Here is a 19,935-nt window from a genome sequence, read left to right on the forward strand (position 1 = left end):
TCCATATACAAATTTTGATCCATCGTAATGCATAGATTGTGACATTAGACAAATATCATCCAAATGTTCCCCCTCTGGTAGATTTCTTATAAATTGTTTTTTGGCATCCCAACATTTTTCTTTTTTATCAAAAGTTATAGTCTGTTCTTTTATAACACAGTCAGTGTCATCAATGGCAGGTTTAACACGTACTAACCTTTTACTATTAAAACTCCAATAGCCTGCTTCCATTTTTGGAACTTGTGAAACATTCACAGCATCTTTACTATCTGTACCTTCCATCAAATTACTAATTTTCTGTTTCTTTGCATTCCAAACACCATTCTCTGATTCTAAAAATTCATAATTATTATCGTCTTGTACAAATTTACCATCTTCTTTTCGTATTAAAGTCTGTTGTAAAGTGGGCACATCATCTAAACTTTCACCCTTTTCTACATTAGTAATTTTCCGTTTCTTAGCATTCCAAATACCATTCTCTGATTCTAAAAATTCATAATTATTATTGTCTTGTACAAATGTACCACCATCTGTTCGTATTAAAGTCTGTTGTAAAGTGGGCACATCATCTAAACTTTCACCCTTTTCCACATTAGTAATTTTCTGTTTTTTAGCATTCCAATTTTTATTCTTAGATTCTAAAAACACATATTTAGTTCTACCTTGTAAGAAGACATCACCTTTTCTAGTTAATGTCTGTCCCAAAGTTGATACATCATCTACAAACTCCCCATCTTTAACGTTACCAATTTTACGGTTTAAACCATTCCAACTATCGTCTTGTAAATTTAAAGTAGGTTCACTACTAGCCCTGGGTTCTGCAGGCTTATTATATGGATTATATAAACGATAAAATTTATCTATAAACATATTTTTATTTAGTAAATAATTCCACTTTCTCTCAATTCCTCAATAATGGAATCTATTTCATTATCCACTCCTGAGTTACCGGCTTGGCGACTTAGCCAAAGAAGTCTTAACCTATCTACAAGCTCATTAGGATCATCCCAATAAATATAGTCTATTTTATTACCAGTCACTTGTCTCAAACCTTCACCAACAGACTTAAATAGAGGTTTAATTATATTAAGATATTTAGTATGTCTATTACTTGAAATTGGTGCACCATCTTTGTAACTCTTTAAATGTCCATTTGTAGCTTCCAAAATTTCTTTATAATTTTGCAAATCAGCCGGAGTATAATCCTCAGGTTCTTTTAAAGTTAACAACTGCCACAAGCCTTTTGTCCCCTTGTAGGTTTTATTTGCAACTGTGACATCATCATTGGCAATATCAACTTCCTTATTTCCAATAAAAAATTTATTTGCTTCTCGTCTAATACCATATGTAGTGTCTGTCATACTACTTTTACTGAGGTAATTTCCTAAATAGTCTGATGCTAAAAGACCAAAATCTAATTTCTGTGGAGTGGATTGTTGTAATGGTTGCAATCTTGGTATTATTGGTATTCTAGATGGAGTCATTGGGAGAATCTCCATTCGAGGCCTCTCTGTTTTGGCGAATTTTTTTAATTCTTGTAATGGCTCTATTAAAGGTTGGAATGTTTGAAACCTCTCTTCAGCCTCTAGAAACTTGCCACGTTTTAAAGCTCTATATTTCTCTCGTATTTGATTTGCAGAGTCAACCAATTCTTGTTGAATGTTTTTCATCTTTTATTTACATTTTATTTATCTCATTTGACAAAGGATTGTACTCAAACACTTTATCATGTATTATCAAACAATATGCAGATGTATTTGCTGGCACATTTTCTGCAGTTTCAATCTCTAATTTAATATCAACAATTCCTTCCTTCACTGTTTCGTTCTGTCTAGAACAGTCTATTACAATTAGTGGATATTTCTTCATAAACTCAGCCCTACTAATCATAGGATCTGGGATAGTATTATAGTAAGTCTCTCTAAATCTCATAAACATCTCATAAGCTTTAGAGACATCTCCATTTTCAAAGTCGAGATTTAAATCACTATAAGGATAATATTCAGAGTTTAGAAATACTTTGAGATTTTTTAATTTACAGTGATCAAATTCATCAGTTCTTTTTCGTGCACTATTGTCCCTAGCTGTTTGAAAACCAAATATAATATACCTAGGCTTCTCCAAACTGGAAGATGTCTTTACTGACCATGTATGTCTTGTAGTATTGGGATATGATGGAAGTTCATGCAGCTCTAAACTTCTAAATGCAATTTGCAAATTTTTATTTTGTAATAACATCTTTTGTAATTGTAACTTCTCCCCATCTGATGGTATCACATGTGGCATGACCCATTGAATTGAATTAAGTGTAATTTTAGGAATTGTATCAGCAGTGCCACTGGCTGGAGCACTAGTGGTTGTTAATATACAATTCAAATCATTTTTAGATCTTTTCAACACCAATTCTTGTTTGACATTTACTAATACCTTATTAAAATCCTCGAATACACCCATTAACAGTTCTAATGGCAAACATGTACTAAACTTGCCACCTTTATGGAACTCTTTTAAATTTGTGTCAGAATCAAATGCCACATTTGACAATTTAGTTGTTTTATTGTAAGAGCTCAATATTTTCATAAGACTAGAAATTCCTGGGTTTCTTACAATGTCTATTTCTTTACCTGCGACTTCGTATCTAATTTCATCAAATAAGAACGCAAATGCATTATTTATAAAATGACCTTTATCATGATTCTCAATTTCTCCCTTAATATACAGATAACTTCTACATGGGAGAGTTAGCAAGTCTTGATTATTAATACATATTCGAATTTCATCAGAATTATTTATTGCTAAAGTGTTGTGGGGAACATAGGAGTGATTTGTAATTTTAACCACACTATCGTCGAATTGGGATTTCCCTGTAACGTCTAGAAAATCTTCCATTTTTATTAATAGAAAATTTTAACTTTAGTCCTATTGACTTTAGGAACCTAGCATTTTGTGCACTTATAGATAAATTCTTATAAATTCTCATATCTTTTTTATATGACAAGTAATTGTAGTTTCTTCTCCATTGAAGTCAATTGCCTTGTCATGCTGATCGGCAAATGTAATACTGACAACATCTAAACTTCTCTTATTTACAGGAAAATATATAATATTTCTTGGAACTTCAATAATTTTGTAGCCAGGAGGAGCTTCTGGATAAAAGCTATGTATGGTGTGTGATTTGTTTCCGTTTAAATAGGACCCGTTTGCAATATTACATTTTACTCTAATCACATTTACATTATTAATGTTTATTTTATTTGTAGATTCAAACTGAACACCAGGAGTAGAAACACCTTTAAATCCCAATAAAACAGACCCTAAACATGGTTTTGTAAAATCAAACACATGGCTAGAAAGTAGTGTAGCTTTCATGGTTTTATTATTAGCTGTAAGGAAAAAGTCTGGGACTTGTTTTTGAATTTCCTTTGCAAGCTCAACCACCTCATATGTTCCTTCAGAAATTTCTATTGTAACTGGAGCATTGTGGTCATAATAGAAAACATCATCACCTTCACTAATGGTTAATTTTTTGCCTTTAAGTTGATTTAATTTTGGAATAAGCCCTTTGAATAAAAGTTTGGATTTAGTATTAATTAATGCTTCTCCATTTTTATCTATTATAACTTTAAGTTTTCCATTTAATAACTGGTTTAAATCATCAACTGAGATATCTCCTTTTGGTAATGTTATTTTCTCTACTTTGTAATATGTTAAAGTATTTAGAGGTTTTTTAACATTAAATATAGAATTATAACTTTGAAAATCTACTAATCCAATTACATAGTCTTCATTTAATTCTATGGGAGGAAAGAACACTGACTTTAGCTCTGGCTCTGTACCCGAAAATGTTATAGTAAATGAATCCATTTTTATAAAGAAATATTTTTTATGAATGATAAACATAAAATTCCACAAATAGAACTATTTAAATCTTGTATTTGATCAGTAGTATAGAAGATTTTATGTCCCTCAAAATATTTAATTACTTCTTTTGGAGGTTGGATTCCAAATGGGTCAAAATAAATTACAATATCTTTATTTTTACGATATGCTGTCCAATGTGTGCCAGATGAACTGTCTAAATTAACTATTCCGCACTCTTTTACTTTTGGTGTTAGATTTTTTAGCTCGTTTTTTAGGTACACCCCCCGGAAGTGAGGCACGTCTTTTGCGGCCTCTAACAGCTGGTAGTTGTCCATCTTTTTTATTAAATTTTAATCCCATTCCCATTTTTGCTTTTGCCTTCATCAAATTTGTCACCGCATAAGCTGCAGCTCTTTCAGCAAGATTTGCGTCATTCGCCGTTACTCTAGTCCAAGCTAAGTCTGCTAATCTCATGTCTGCTTTGTTCCGAGCAGCGGTATCGGGATTATTCATGTAGAATATGTCATGCTCTTTACAATAAGAGTCTAACTTATTTTTTGGAGGTACATTTTTGGCTAGATTCTCACGTATATTCGTTCCAGGTCCACAGTACCGATATTGTGGTATGTGAAGTGGGAATGGAAGGTTATTTATAAGAGTATTCAATAGCCCTCGACCCCTGTAAGGCTTTAAGAATAAACCTTTGCCTTTTTTACATGTTTTCTTATGATTTTTTACCATTTTTATTATATAAAAAATGTCTTTTATTCAACAAAAACATAAATTTAAAATAGTACATACTAAGGAAAATATACCAAAGAAGTTGGGTCTATTTCCTACCAATATTCGATGTGTTATTTGTGGTCCAAGTGGAAGTGGGAAGACGGTTGTAATTTACAATTTAATTGTAAGAAAGGAAGGATTAAAATTTACAAACTTATATTTAATATCAAAATCTTTAGAACAAGAAAAATATAAAAAAATAATTGAAATATTTAGTTTGTGTGACGAAGTGAAATTACACACGTTTACTGACTGTGAAATCACACCAAATGATGTAAAATCACAGTCAGTTGTTGTATTTGATGACATAAATAGTCAAAATATTACACAATTTTTCTCAATGGGTCGACATAAAAATATTAACTGTTTTTACTTGTGTCAATCTTACAGCAAAGTACACAAACATTTACGTGATAATGTAAATTTCCTAATATTATTTAAACAAGATGATTTAAATTTAAAACATGTATATAACAATCATGTTGGAAATGACTTTTCATTTAACCAATTTAGAAATCTCTGCCACCAATGCTGGGATAAAACTAAATATGGCTTTTTTGTAATAGACAAAGAAAGGTCAAAGAATAATGGCAAATATAGATTTATGTTTGATCAATTTTATAGTGACCAAGCGCAAGCGTATTGATGCCATCTTCTAGAATAAACCTCTTGTCATCGTCAAATGATAGTACTTTCTTGTTCATGGTTAAGGTTTGAAGATGATGATTTGTAGATTTAATTCTTGTCACATTCTCATAGTAATCTTGCCCAGTTGCAAGACAGTTCAAATAATGTTGATGTCTAAGGAGATGTTTAACTGTAGCACCATCAGCTCCTTTAGCTTTCTTCACCTCTAAAGCTTGCTTGTCTTCTTCATATAACCATTTTAGAGGAATATAAGAATATAACTTTGGTCTTAAACCACAATATTCATACATAATATGACCATCTAATTCGTCTTTGAACTTGCCTGTGACTTTTTTATTTTTATCAGAGTATAAGAAATGGTCTTTACTATATCCAGAGGTATCAAAATAGTGCAAGTCACTTTCTATTTCCTTGTAAAAGTCCTCTGTAACTATAGAATACATTAAAGAATCTGTATCAGTCATAAGAAATCTTTTGTTCTTAAATTTTGACATATAATTATAGTGGAAATCATACATTATTACTTTACTAATATCCAAAATGGTCATTCCCAAATATATCGGCTTATTAAACTTTACAACTAATTTATTTAAATGTATAGCATGTAAATTGTTATCGAACTTTTTGCTACAGTCAAACCTTGGATTAGTGACATATTTTGTTAATAGTGACTCATCCTTGAGATATATATCACGAAACTTGCGTTGGTTCATAATTATTCGACCAAAGAGACTATTATTTAACAATTTGTAAAAGTCTTTTTCAAAATCATTTTTAGCACATTTGCGTTTTTCAATATTAAAATTAATATAGGGTGCAAGCCATTTTGATTGTCTAAATTTTAAAATTCTATAGTATTTTGTAGCAACCAAACCTAATTCCTCATATTTTTGTAATGCTTTATAATGTAAAATATATTTAGTTTTGTCATTTAAATTAGGTATTAATTTGCCATTCATTTTCTCAGGTGCTAATGGATAGTCATTATGTAAATCATGTAAGCTTTTATCGTATTTTAAATCAACTTCTAAGATATATCCAAACTCATCATTTTGATTGTTTTTGTAGTCTATCTCATTCGTCCAACGAAATCCATCCACGGGTAGTGTCTCACACATAGCTGTGGAGTATAGCGAGTTACAATCTAAATATATTAAATACACACTTTCTTGATTGGGATCATAATGTTTGCCCATATATCTATTATTGGCTTTAGCGTAACGTGTAGAAATCATACTGACTCCTCCTCTGATTGCACTTTCTATGAACAAATGCATGTCAATATCTTGAAATAATTGTAATTTTATACCAGTCATTCTAAGACAAGCTTCCCATGTTAGTCCTGGAAGTGAATACATATGTACGGGGTCAAGTTTGTAATCCTTTAAACACAGGTCTCTAAATGTCTCAAACACATCAGCCAGTAGCAATACATCTGTTTTAAGATATAAATCATGATATTCTTGTAAATTATGTATATTAAAATGGGTCCAGACATTTTTAGCATGTTCATATTCGATGGGAGAGATATGTTCTTTAGTTAAAGTACTGTAAAATTTTTCAATTGGAGGTAGAGACTCTGCAAACTTATCTGGTCCTGTCATATATTCATAGGGAAATACGCCTTTGCGTTGTAGTAGTGGATTGTCTATGAATCTAAATGTATTTAAATTGGAAGCTAATTTGTATAATGGAAGGGACAGAAAGTTATAGGAATCTAAAAATACTAAATCATCAACAGAGAATGAAATGTACTTTTCCATATCTTTGGCTATGCAATTTAATTTACGATTAAACTTTCCCAAGTGTTGCATAATTAAATGTCCATCGTAATTTTTTAAGTTATGAAAGAATACTGGTATTTTCTTTGTTACTTTATAGTTTAAATTGCAATCATTGTGGGCAGCTCCACGGTATTGGCCATTTGAATGACAATGTTCCCGTACCCTATCAAAATATAGAGGCTTTTCACAAATATGACAATGTGTTGAGTTTTGGAAAGATGCCTCTTGCTCAGGAGTCATTACAAGGGGAATATATATCGCCATTTGACTTTTAATAAAATCATAAGTCTCAAATAATCTTTCGAAAAACACATCCATAACATTTGCACCACTATATAACTCTTCAGAAATAATCTTAGAATCTTTTACTACGACAAATGCAAATCCCGATGGAATATGTATATTGGAGTTTATAAAACATTCAAAATCTGCATAAATCACAAATGGGGCTTTAAGTTGATATTTATAATTTTTAAATTGTAATGTATCTTGTTTAGACATTTCCACTCTTTGTGCATCAAAGTTTTTACAATATGTTATATGACGCTCCAATTTATCATTAGTGTAAAAATGTTGTAAACACAACTTACAAAAATGCTTCTTATGGTCTTGTTTTGTAGACCGCAGCATTAACCTATTAAAATCACGAATTAAACAATAATGTGATTTACGACCTTCTTGTAATAACAATAGATCTATATGAGTATTACTATTCAGTTTGGTTCTTCTTAATGGATATATAAATTTTCGGTGTTCAACTCCAAATACATTAACACTTATATTATTCTTTCTTTCAAATTGATCTATGTCAGATATTTTTACGGGATATTTTATATTTGTCATGTTCAACTTACCTACGTAGGGTGCATATTTCGATACCCTTTCAGCATTTTTAGCATTCCTTGGATGTAAAGCTGCTAAAATTGACCAAAGAAAGCATTTATTATCAACATTCTTTATATTTAAAACTGCTTTTGTCAATTTAATACTTTTTGGTGTGGGAATGTATGACTTTGGAGTTAGGGGCTTATACTTGTAAACGTGCAACTGCCAATATTTAGTGTGGTCATATATCCATCCACTGCCTTCGGCTTGATAATTGTGTATGGAAGCATCAATCTTTAAAAGTGCATTTTCAATTTGAGGCTTTAAATCTCTCTTCTCAATAGTTAAGGTTGTAAGGCTTCTAAAATCTGCAATACATTCTTTCTCATTAACTAATTTTCCATTTTGATCTATTGTATATTTTATAAATTTGATTCTCCTTACTAAAGTCCATTTTATTGGTAGAGGACAAGACTGAAGAGTACTTTTAAGTTCAGTTTTAATCGATTCACCAACAAATTTAATCATTGTATATGGACATTTGTTACAAGAATTGATGTGTCTTTTAAAATGACCAACAACATTTCTTTTACAGAAATTACAAGTCTTATGAGTTTGTAATATATGAGATTTTAGAGCCATGTTATTATCACAGATTATATCACAAACTTTACACAGTTTCACCTTCATTTTATGTATTACCTTGTAGTGGCGAATCAGGTTGCTTTTTTTGGAGAGCGATGCAAAACAATGTTGACATGTAGTCTTCATTTTTATATATGTAATTAAAAAATAGGTTGGCATCTTCTATATAGTAGAAATTACATTTTGACAATTTCAATTAATGAGAAATAATAATTTGAATTAGAATTTTATATTTTAATATTCAAAACAATTTCATACAATAAGATTTGACAATTGTAATTTTCTAAATCAAAACTAAATCCAAAATCTTAAATAAAAATACTTTTTAGCAATTCAGATTGCTGAGTCTACATATATACAGAGTGAGTGTTACCTATTTTAAAGGGGACTTGACAAAATTATATAGTGAGTATAATTCAGCTAAGTTTTTAAATAATAACTTGTACACACTTTAGACTCAAAGTCCCCCGGTGCATGAAATTTGGCTATGTTTTTAAATAATAACTTGTGCACACTTTTGACTCAAAGTCCCCCCGTGAGTGAGTTTGGCTAAGTTTTTAAATAATAACTTGTGCACACTTTTGACTCAAAGTCCCCCGGTGCATGAAGTTTGACTAAGTTTTTAAATAATAACTTGTATATATTTTTGACTCACTTAAAAATAGTAATAACAAAATAAGTTACTTTTTGGATAGAGAAGCAGCACACAGTTAACATGTAACTAAAAAAACAAAGTTAGCATCTTCTATATGGTGGAAATTACATTTTAGACAGTTTCAATTAATGGGAAATAATAATTTAAATCAGAATTTTAAATTTTAATATTCAAAACAATTTCATACAATAAAATTTGGCAATTGTAATTTTTTAAATCAAAACTAAATCCAAAATCTTAAATAAAAATACTTTTTAGCAATTCAGATTGATGAGTCTACATATATACAGAGTGAGTGTTAGTTATAGAGAAGACTATGTTACCTATGTTAAAAGGGACTCGACAAAATTATATAGTGAGTATAATTCGGCTAAGTTTTTAAATAATAACTTGTACACATTTTGACTCAAAGTCCCCTGGTGCGTGAAGTTTGGCTAAGTTTTTAAATAATAACATGTGCAAACGTTTGACTCAAAGTCCCCCCCGTGAGTATAATTCGGCTAAGTTTTTAAATAATAACTTGTACACATTTTGACTCAAAGTCCCCTGGTGCGTGAAGTTTGGCTAAGTTTAAAAAAAATAAGTGACTCAAAGTTCCCCCCATGAGTATAATTCGGCTAAGTTTTTAAATAATAACTTGTACACATTTTGATTCAAAGTCCCCCGGTGCGTGAAGTTTGGCTAAGTTTTTAAATAATAACTTGTGCAAACGTTCGACTCAAAGTTCCCCCCGTGAGTATAATTCGGCTAAGTTTTTAAATAATAACTTGTACACATTTTTTACAAGTTCCTTAGTGACTCAATTCGGCTAAGTTTTTAAAAATGGACTCGGGAAATTAGCTACACTCCTAAGTTAAAAGAAATACAGAGTATGAGTAGCCTACAAGCATCAATTACGTCACCAATTGATCCCATGACCCGACACGCGACAACATATTACAATAGTCTAGCTTAGATGTCAAAGACTTACCAAAACAAGAAGATCCAGGTGGAAGAGTGAGTGATGATTCCGTAGAATGCCCCCCTTATATACCACAAAATTGTCTAAATTAATTTAGAACAATGGAAATTGAACAAACTGAAATTGAACAATTGAATAATTGAGGTCAATCAATCAAACATATTTGGTAATTGTCTAAACCTGCCCCAGACAGACTGGCGCCAGACAGGCAGAGAATGTTGACAATTGGTTTTGATTGGGGTCATTAGGTTACACTCACAGTCATTCATTTGAGTCAGGCATAGTTTACGCATAGCCATAAGCGTGCCCGAGTTCACGCACAAACCTCACATATACATGGGAATGGATGTGGATTTGAAATTTTAAAAGAGTTTGAACATTTATATAGGCTTGTATTGGACAAGATCTAAATATAGCTGGTCTTTAAAAAAGTGGCCAAAAAATGAACCATATTCCAGACGTGATTTTTAGTATTAACAAAAGTAGAAAATTTATATAGGGGTGTATAGGTCGAGAGCTGAGTCTTAAAAAAAAGTGGCCAAAAAAAGCTCTTCCATTTTTTCCTTATTTTTCCCCTATAAAAAGTGCCCTAAAAGTGCCTCTAAAACGCCGAAAGTGAGGTCATATTGTCCTATTATATCTACTGATGAATACAGGCATTATGTTGGGAAGGCCAAGTACCTTTTGGGATTCTAGTGGTCATAGCTGTATGATATAAAATTTTAAAAGCAAAAACGACAACAAATTGACAACGTAAATTTAGGTACAATTAAATTCAACAAATCTGTACCTACCTTAATTTAAACATTTTCCGGACCCCATCTTTACTGGTGGTTGTTCCGTACCCTCAGACACCTCAGCCCTCTTTATAGACAGATGGACGCTCATAAACAACGGGCATGAAATAAAAAAGTTGTGCCATACTTCGATAATCCACGAGATTATCTACACATACTCATGTGGTCACCCGACTCATTGTCTTTGACCGTGACAATATTTAGGAGCATTTACGAGCAATGTAGAACAAAAGGCACGAATCTGGTAAATTTCGCAATCCCTAGCTAATCCACGAGCACGTTCTGGACATCAGTTAGCTTAACTTGCGTGTTACCTGATATTTTGTCTGGTCGTAAAAAAGTTTTGGAGCTGAGGACGATTTAAAAGGGTGGACACGAATTTGAGAAATGTTGCAAACTCTGGGAAATTCCCCAGCACGTACTAGCCATCAATAATTAGTTTTATACACAAGTGCCTTATACGAATCGCCATAGATGTTGGCCTTAATTGTACCAACTGGATCAAGAAGAGTCGGAGGGCTGAGCACTAAGGGTTGTTGTAGCACTAAAAATAATAATTTCACGGAATATCCCCCTAAAAAAGGTAGTTTGTATTTTAGACCTGGAACATTCTTCCATCAGGAAATTTATACGAATTTAGAGAAAACTGGATTTGTGATGTGATACACTCAAAACCTAGAAAAATAAAATTAATCATTAACTCATGCATTTTTGACCTATTGTGCAATGAGTCAAGTGTAATAATAAACTCGAACTGTTAATCTTATGAGGAAAGTTTCTATATGGAACTCATCGACTAGAGACGATAATAGAGATTTCCCCTCAGAAGCAAATAGGTCTGGAAAACGGTGTTATTGTTAGAAAATCCATAACTTCCTTAATTGCGTAGCTAATGGTGAAAGTTAAAAGTTGACCGAGTTCTTCAATTAACTTACTCTTGTGTCGCTAATGTTTGCTCCTACTATGTTGCACTTCACGTGAATTAGGCTTTACAAAATATAATTTAGAAACAAGATGTAACTCAAACTGTACTTTATAGTATTTTCCGAATAGGAAAATTTATTACGTTACTGGCAGTTTAGTATAAATGTCGTTGTACATCTTTGACCCTTATATTGTTATCGTAAACGTCAGAGATCAGCTGAACAATTCAAACAAAGAGATAACACTGGTTGTATAAAGATGACGTTTACACTGACAAAATAATACTTGAGGTCATGAATGATGCAAAGTTGTGCAATAGATATTTGAATTTTTCTTTGGTTCCTCACTGGTATTACAGGTATTGAATACAAGATTACGATGTAATGTTAACGGGATTAAGATAAGGAAGAGGAAACCAACTAGTTTGTTTTTGTTGAAAATAATGTAACTTTAAGCGCTCACAAATTATAAAAGTTGTGCAATCGAACATTTTCGTTTATTTTTCGTAATAAAATGTGTTTGGAGGTAGCAGAGATACAATAATGAAGGAGCCCAGAAATAGTAGTATTAGTTGCTTTATATCAGATTTGTTTCTCTCCGTTATCCGACTCGAAGGACCATACAGAAATTTGATAACATCGTGATAACATCGTATGTTAGTTAAAATAAGAATATATCATACGTATACTGTACTATGAAGTTTATTATCCCACACCCAGTAATGAGAGAATTAAAAAAAAAAAAAACAGAGAGTTAGAAAAATATTACGCCAAATAGGCAAAGTGGATATGTAAAGGAGTTGCATTGTAAGTAAGTTTTGTTTTCTACCCAGGCATCAAATTAGCTTCAAACACAGTCAAAGTATCGATGAAAAGTGTTGTTGCAAACAAAATTAAACGAAGGTTTACTAATCGAATCGATATTAATTTCCAATCGATGTTAGGGTAGCCCAGTTAAGAAACTATACCCGATCTCCGTTACATCATCCTGCTCACTACACCCCCTTCCACTAATACCCCTCCCCTGAATCATACGCTTTCGTCAAACGGCAATCGGGCCTATCTACGGTTATGGCAGTTTATAATCCCCACGGCAAAGAATAGTTCGCCACTCGCTCCGTTTCCCCGCACAGCTGACTTAGCTAGTTTCTTTATGACGTCATCGGCGACACGTGTGAGAAGTCTCGTAGCCATGGCGCGCCCTACTTCACACTGCTAAACCTTCGACAAGACAACATTTTCGGATTGTCAGGTCATCAGGATTGTCAGAGTCGAACCTTGGTGCATGAAGTATTTCGAATGTTGGATCTCAACAAAATAAGGAACACAGAACAGTTCATTGGAGATCGCGCGATCGCGGACATTGAGCTCATTTGACTGCCAGATCAGGGGCTCTAATTGCTTTTTAACGCAGGCTCTATCTCCCGCTCATTTTAATTCACCATTGTTGTACGAGATAACGTTGTCTTCCGCGTCTTTCTATCAGTTCTCAGTTAACTAGTCCAAGGTTTGTTCACCCGAGTTAGTTTAAGCTTGTTAGATTTTAACGCTGTTGTTCGATGTTTCTTAGAATCATTGTTGTTCGTCAAACAGCACAAATTAACATATAACCCCGTGACAAAGAATTCGGTAACTGTTTGCTCGCGTGTGGTGGCAGTGAGGGCGTAGTCCCACGACCGCGCCCAAGCCACAGCCACGGGTTAGCTTATTATCCAAAGTACTTAAAGATACACGATTCCTCTCGGATCTAAAGTTACACTCTTCCGAGCTAAATGTATGTTAGCATTCCTAATGGTACCTGGACAATATCAGTTTGATAATCATTCAATGACCAATGACTTCGGTTAAAGTCTTGTTTGTACTTCCATGTATTGTTAAGTTATTTCCTAAAAAGTAACGGGTATACCAAGTTTCTAATGTTTCAGTTCAGCTTTAGATTAGCTTATTACACATCATGCTTTGTCAAACCTTAACATGATATTTGTTTTATTTCGAGTTAGGCCACATTTTTTAAACGATATCCCGGATAAACTTGGTGTATGAATGTATAAACATTGATTATTTAATTCGTTTTCTATAAAATCGTTGTTGGAAAGTTTAACCTTATTTCCTGATAAACCCCAAAATGGCTGTATAGTTTTAATCCCGAAACAACGTTGTAAAATTATCAAACTTGAAAGAGATATTGTTCCATTCCGTGCTATACATTTCAAACGATGTCCTGTAGAAATATGCTGTATGAAGATTAGAGGGAACCTAATACTGCTATGAACGTTTGTTAAAATCTTGTTTCACGACCTCCAATACTATTCCCCAATACGGGAATAGTTTCTATTCCTAATTAACGTCCTTAATTTCGCGATAAGAAAGTCATCGTAAAACATCGAAGGCTAATCGGGGTCGTCCGGCAAATAAATATGTTGACTCTCGGCTATAAATACAGCAGTGATAAGTGAAATAGCCTCTTCAGTACCGCAGCCGCATCGACCTCACAGCTGGACAACGGCCAACAGCGGCTAGGTGCTGCGGTGCTGCGAGTGACCGTGAGGTTGTGAGGTTGTGAACGTATATTACATTGTCGTCTTCTAGTTGCACGAAGTATAGTGTCAATCAAACAGCTGTTTAATTATTCAATCCTTTCGTCTATTACGATTGTATTGACAAGGCTCACAAGAATTCGACAATAAGCCGATGTAATCAATTGATACATCATTTCACTACATGCTGAGTTAACCAAATGCTGACTTTGGGCTTTTACTCACAAGGAACTAAATGTAAAAATGCTTACTAATATTCTCTAGGAAGTAAAAGAGCTACTTTGGACCTGCAACGCATGTATTAAACTGCTGTTTTTGCTGCAGTATGACGAAAATACTGATTATCATGGCACATTCTTAGCCAGTTGAGTAGTTATAGTGCTTGCTTGTAGTATTTAGGTTGCCAGTTCGATCTTGCGAAAAGTTAGGGTTTTGATGGTTCGAAACCCTCTCATGTCCTTGATTGGATAAAGAACCATATGACTTTAGTCCGTCAGAAAGATTTCACATCATTTATTGAACACCACTTCACTTTTCGACAGTGAAGTTTCGGGGTCATGTAAATCTAATAAGTGGTAAAAAATTTCCTTTCAAAGTGTAGAAAATGCCATTGGCGTAAAAAATAGAAATCTGTTAGGTTTTTGCTTGTATGTTACCACTAACCTCTTGATGCTGAAGTAGACATATCTACTTGATGGAGTCGTTGCCAAATTTTTAAAATCAACAACATGAGTGTGCTACAGCCTAGAATTCAATTTTCACGCTTAGTTCAAGTCAGTTGACGTGACAGAAAATGCTATAGTTTACAATTAGGTGTTACAGTTTGGCTTGACAAACAAGTTGGCTTATTTGACAGCAATTAATTGACAGCTCACTCTGTCGTTTGGTAAATTCTACGTTCATATTTATTCTGAATCTGGCTACAAATTTAACATTAAAATGGATACTGTAGTTCTATCCATGATCTTTTGATCCTATTGATGTACGGGAGTACAGACATAGACTACCATACTTCTTGACACTGGTAAGCAGCGATGCCACCTTAGGTTAGGAAAATCTGGACTGGTGGCTCTTCCTGGATTAACATTAAACTGGCATAAGGGACAGAAGTCGGGACTGTCCCGACAGAATCGGGACTCCCCTGCTGGAAAGTGTCTTCGGTTTGGGATAGTACTGATAATTTACAACTACGAAAGCCACAAGTGAACAGATTTTTACCGATACTCAATGACGCAGGCGGAAAGACGAACAATACTGTACAAATTGTTTACAAACTGTTAACTCGAGGTATTGTTCAAGAAAGTGTACTAAAAGCAGTTATATTTTCGATGACGTTGCGTTCACGAGATTTCGTCATTTTACCGACACGACTGCTGACGTATGTGATAGCACAGCTGATAACAATTTCCGTGTGGGTTGGTTAAATTTTCGAAACAACACGCATATTTTTGAAAATGTACATCACATTATTAAGTCTTGGATGAATAGCCGAAATAATCAATATGCAATAAACACATACAAAACCCGTGTATTAGTGTTTGTTGATTTTACAACATTTGTTGGAATTAAGTTTCGATGTGAACCAAATTTACTGTAAAACTACTGGCCTGTAAATTTACTATTTACTGTAAAACTTTGGCCTAAGTTCTTAATTCTATACCTATTTAAATAAGCAGATTTATTTAATCTGGAGCGTTTGTACAAAGTCGTGTGTTGTTTTATTCGTAGACTTAAGTTTATTTTCCTCTCAATCGAAACTTAATCAAGCATAATTACTTCGGTAATCATTTATAATTAATGATTTAATTCTGTTCATTTCGATCATGTTTTCCCCGATGTCCATGGAGACAAGAATACTTTTAGATGGGATGGAGTTTAAGTGGGACACACAAAGCAAGGATAAGCTAAAAACAGTAAAATTCCTGATGCGGGGGATGTAAGGTACAACCCACAAAGATTGTTTATCCCACAGCTTCCACCCGACAACCCATCCAACCCACCGTATTTTAGATAGACGATATCTCTCCCACCAGGCCCTGCTACACACAGGTGGACTCGTGATTTGCACATTGGTTAGACAAAAACGGGATTCGAACCCTCGCTCCTCAGCCCTGTCTCCTATACAGCTCCAGCTCGACTATCGATTGATCACTGTCAATACCCTGTTTAAATGCAGCTACAATACCTAAACAGCCTAAACCTATAGAGAACCTGCGAATGGTTACGAAAAGTAATTTCCTTTAAGGCTTCGCCTCCTCCAGTTTAATTTATTTCTATAGCCCTTTTTCAAAGATCCAGTATGCTGACCAACTTTCTTTATAACTGTTCCACCCACCTCCTAGTTACCGCGTAAACATGGTCCTACAAAATACAGAACTTCGTGACATTATTAAATTGTTTATCGAGTTGGAATAAAGTGTAAAATATTAACAAAGATCCAAACTATGCCCTGGATGAACTGAAACTTGGTAAATGTTTCTTTAAGTATTTACAAAATCATTTGAAAATCCGTAAATTAGTCTTTTTTGCATGCTTTTAACTTCTAAATAAAACTAATTCCCTCCCATCCATTGCAAGCCCTGATATGTTAAGAGGACAAAAAGCACACAATCCACACAATCATTAGAAACAATAGTTTTAGATTGTTGAGAGCTTGTACAATCGAGGCAAGTTCAATCCCGAGCTACATTTCAATCCATATACTCCGCCATCTTGGATTGACTTTAGGCTGACGTGTAGAACCCACTTAAATGGACTTAAATGTAAATTGTAATTTAACAGATACTTCAATTGAATGTTCAACCACAGTCAGATTGTCAACATGAGAAAGACGACGCAGTTTATGAAAATACATTTTTGTAGGAACCTTTTTTGATAATTTTGCAATCTGGTTGAGGCAAATAAACCACTCTTCAGTCCTTATGACGTAGATTTAGATATTTGAAAAGTAAAACGTCTACTGTTATTTTTACCTTGGAAAATTCTAAACCTTATTAAAATGTGTATTTGCGCATGGGTCCCCTCATATTTGTAAACTTTCTTAACTTATCGAACACCTTAACAACTTTGTTTCCAATTTTGCGTCATGATGCTTTGGGATATTTTTTCCACTCCAAAGTACAATTGAAATGGGATTATTTGCAAGTACACCATCGCCGATGGCATGGTCAGCTCCCTTGTGAAAGTGTGTAGTGTCATCAGCAGTGTGCAATCGTGCAATGCTTGTGCAAGACCCGCTTCTGTATTGCGAGCGCTTTTGAAACACTGTTGAATCTGTACATTTACATTTGGATGTATTTGATCTGTTGGTGTCGACTGTGGGAAAAGACTGGATCAATGTATTCAAGTTTTGAACATTGTATCTTGACAAGTGCCATTATTTTGGAAACTTACTTTTTATTTTTTTACACTGCTTGACATGACAAAGATATGTTTTATTTGCACAATCTTCAGATCATAATATAAAATATCCTCGCCGCCATTCTAAATTGAGGTGTCATAAAAATCTACAATTGAATAAAAGGCTTTGTCAATTAATCGGTCACCTATTTTATCACTGAAATTATTTTTACTAAACAGGTTCCATTCCAAGTATTATATAAATAGTTTCTTTGTTGGTCGAATTTTAGCTGAATGAGTGTAATTTGGTGATTCCAAAATACACACATGGGTGCCCCTTTGGCCATGTGATTGTTGCCCTGGAAATCTATTTTTCCTGGTGTTCAAGGTACTCCCCTATTTCCTATTGGTATAGAACAGTGTGTTTGCATGACCTATGTGGATGAGTGTTTCATAATATGGATAGTGTGTTTTTGTTACCTGAGGAATTGACAATACGATAGCTTGGCCTTATTTGTAGACATCAAAATTAACAATCAGTTGTAGCTAGTGTGGTTAATGTCAGTGTGTCTGAGAATCTTTTTCCGGGTGAACACAAAACTGTGAACGCACCAAGTTGAAATTTAACACAAAGGGGTGAAGTCATGAACCCGGCAACACTTCTATTCATGTCACATAATCCTCTCTGGCTACGCCTCGTGAGCGTCCTATGTTTCAGGCGGACTTTTCGGGATTATATTGATTGGTATGAGCTTGTTTTTGTGGATGTGAATAGTGTCTTGATCATTGAGCTTTTTAATGTTCCTACCTAAAGTAACAGCTGATCAGGAACAAAGCTACCGATCATTCACTCTATTCCACCCACTTTTGCATCCATATTCAACTTTATGCACTATGTACTGTATGTGTCTAAATGAACAAAAGTGAAGTAGGAATTTTTGCACTTTCTAATTTCATAAATATTGTTTGTAGATGTAATTTTACCTACCTAAATATAAATATAACTTTGACTTTTTACCATTTTTAAGAAATTTGTTACAAATATACAAAACTGGGATGGTGTAACATTTGTATGACTGGTGGTGTGTGGTGTATTGACGAAGACGTTGGCAGTCGTGGGGGGGGGGGGGTGCCACTCTATGATGACGTCATGGCGACGCCACGCCACAGGGCTCACCGGCTCTCCCTTCCAATGCCAATGTCCGGGACAAAGAACTGAGGTTCAATTACAGCTCAATGTCAAAAAATAGATGCTTAAAACCTACTATAAATTGCATTTTTGCACCTGCGTAGCTTAATATTTATTGTATAAAATGGAATGATGCGAATTTGGTGTACTCATTTTGGGAGTTAAATGTTTGTTCGTGATTTTATTTAATTTTTACCTTCTAACGTTTATAAAGCAGTTAACAATGTATATACAAATTGGGCTTATTCTAAAAATTATTCTTTGAGATGTTATGTGAAAACTATGTCAACTTTCCATCGTTGTACAGAAACACACTACTGTATTTTGCGAATTCCAGGTAATCTAATTTCGTCATCGGGTGAGATAGCGATAGCACAGTACTTGGAAAACTATGACTGTTTTCGCACCAATCTTCCAACGTTCCAAGCACTGTGCCACAGGCAATATAATGTACTGTCAAGGTACTGAAACCAGTTTCGAGCGTCGCGAAAACTACATTTCCCTACTCGTGATTGTTTAAGTCCGAAAAATGTTTGCTAAGTGGTGATATTTAAACGACTTTGCCGACATTTTACCACGATTAGAGTATACCTAAGTTTTTACGACGTTTCGAGATCCAAAATCTGTTTCCTGCTTCAGGTGAGAAGTACCGGAAACGTAAAACAATACTACAAACAATTACTACTTAAATCTGGGAAACGGTTGTTATTAAGTATGGACCACATGAACTCCCCCATAACCCGATGGGGGGTGAACCATAATATAATGTGGTTGTTGTTAAGGGGGCTCACGCGAACTTGAGCTTACCCTGTTGTTAACTAGCATTGAAATAGAAGAGGTAGTTTAATTTGATACAAGACGCGCCTGTAGCGTGGTCGTGTGATAGCATTGATGTCAGCAGCTCAGATGTAGGCGGTCCTGGCGCGGGCTCACTCCCCCACATGCCGTACGCCCATGGCATATTGACGTCGTCTACACTACAGCCAGC

At 34.1% G+C, this 19,935-nt stretch overlaps 1 protein-coding gene across 1 annotated transcript in view; it reads left to right on the forward strand.

Annotated features, from left to right (window-relative positions):
• Nucleotides 1-19,935, forward strand: part of LOC128994848 (midnolin homolog) — a 59,440-nt gene that overhangs the window by 34,113 nt on the left and 5,392 nt on the right. The window lies entirely within an intron of this gene.

This window comes from Macrosteles quadrilineatus, unplaced genomic scaffold (genome assembly GCF_028750875.1).
Source record: "Macrosteles quadrilineatus isolate MER2022 unplaced genomic scaffold, UCM_ALF_1.0 Scaffold_5__1_contigs__length_97177068, whole genome shotgun sequence".
Lineage (NCBI taxonomy): Eukaryota > Metazoa > Arthropoda > Insecta > Hemiptera > Cicadellidae > Macrosteles > Macrosteles quadrilineatus.